The 1,986-nt window shown below is 26.2% G+C and overlaps 1 long non-coding RNA gene across 1 annotated transcript; it reads left to right on the forward strand.

Annotated features, from left to right (window-relative positions):
• Positions 1-610: 610 nt before the first annotated feature.
• On the forward strand, positions 611-1,538 carry LOC112740407 (uncharacterized). Its single transcript, XR_003171142.3, has 2 exons — positions 611-748; positions 1,286-1,538. It is a non-coding gene; the product is annotated as an uncharacterized lncRNA (long non-coding RNA).
• The last annotated feature ends 448 nt before the right edge of the window (positions 1,539-1,986 follow it).

Raw genomic sequence — 1,986 nt, forward strand, 5'->3', positions numbered from 1 at the left:
TTATAAAAATAAAAATTTATTTAGAATAAAAGTAATGTGATTAATTGTAAGTTACTTAAATGTGATTAAAAAATAATTGAAAAACTATGTACGGTAAAATATTGATATTATTGAAGGATAAAATTAAAATTTATTTTTAAGTATTGGTTTTATTCCCAACGTTTTTGCCCTATTTAAGTCCTTAAAGTTTCAAAATCGTCACAATTTTATCCCGCCGTCAATTCTATTAACAGATCTCTAACGGTAAGAAAATATTGAGCCAATTTTGAAACGTAAGAAACTTAAATAGGACGATTTAAACATTAAAGACAACTTTGAGACTTACCCTAAATATTAGGGACAAAAACGATACTACTCTTTTTTGAAAATATTTAGTAATAAAAAAAATCAATCAAAAATAACTATAACTTGTCTTATTTAATATTTATTGAATTATTATAACAATTAATCAATGTTAAATAAGATAAACTCTAAATTTTGTTGTCTCTTTAACATTATGATTAATATTTCAAGTCAATGAATATTAAATATGTAGCCATTTATTGAACAATAAATGTTCCGGAATTTACTTTGTAGCTGTTATAAATGCAACATAACCCATGCATGTTAGCTATTATTCTTATATAGAAGAACAAAGAGATAATACAAAACACAATTAGCAGTGAAACCTTATTCAAAATGGCTTCTCCCATCAGTCAACCTTATTCCCTAGGAATTTTATGTATTTTTTTTATTTTGGCTTCAACAGGTAATGATAAAATAATTTATGTAAAAAGGCCAGATTTAGTTTAAATCGCCATTTTCATCATACGATTAAATTAAACCAATTCAGGAACCAAATGAAGAATGATAAATATTGGTTAAGATTTTGTTGTTCTTAGACTTTTGATTATTCGATAACATATATTTCTTCTTTCGTATTTTATAAATATAACTGCGAATTTAACTTTTAAGTTTAGATCAGTAAACTAATATTGTCGCCCTAGGTATGTTTAGAAATAAGTATTTAGTGTTTCATAAAAAAATATTTTTTTATTATAAAAATGTTTGATTGTTCTATTTTATTTAGTAGGTTTGATTATTCTACTATAATAAATTTGATTATTCTGATAACAAATTATTTAATTAAAAAAAATTGTAAAATAAAATATATATTGACTAATCTTTTATGTACCCGTAATATTTTTTGTTAAATAGTATAATTTTGACAATCAAACCAAGTAACTAGTTATATTAATCATAATTTTATTCATTTTATTAATTGATTCTATGTATCGATTTGCAGGACCATTATTTGCAGATGGTACGACACTTTTTCCTGGCAGGGTTTGTGACGAACCATGCCAAGGTTATGGAAATTGCGCCACAAGTTGCGTTCAAAAGGGATTTCGCGGCGGTAGCTGTATTGGGGTTATTCCGAGGGTTATACTTTGTTGTTGTTTCAAGCATTAACAATACTTGAACTAAGTAAATAATAATAAAATATGTATGAAATAAAATAAATGATGAAATGATATTTGGTTGGAGATTCATTTTAATATTTTGAACTGTTAGATTATCAGTATTTTGATATTCCTTCACATATAGGCAGAGCCCGGAGGAGGCAATTGAATTTTGATCAAACTTTTAGAAATAGAATAAATTACCATTTGCACCCATAAATTTTGCGAACAAAGACAAAAGTACCCATCAAACAAGAAAACTAACATTGTACTCGTGAAAGATGGGTTCCGTGTGACAATAGTACTCAAACCCTGATTTTTTGTTGACTTTTTAATAAAATTCCTAAATTACCCCTTTTATCTTCTTCTCCAAATTTCAAACATTCACCACCCTCACCCTTCATCTTTCTCTGCTACTGCCAGCTACCAAAAAATTAAAAAGATTAAAAACTATAGATTATTAATTATCTGAAGTTATTGTTCAAATATTATGGATTTGTAGATCTGGTGCAGAAAAAGAAAAAAAAGTTTGAAATTAACAAAA

Source organism: Arachis hypogaea, chromosome 14, assembly GCF_003086295.3.
Source record: "Arachis hypogaea cultivar Tifrunner chromosome 14, arahy.Tifrunner.gnm2.J5K5, whole genome shotgun sequence".
Taxonomy (NCBI): Eukaryota; Viridiplantae; Streptophyta; class Magnoliopsida; order Fabales; family Fabaceae; genus Arachis; species Arachis hypogaea.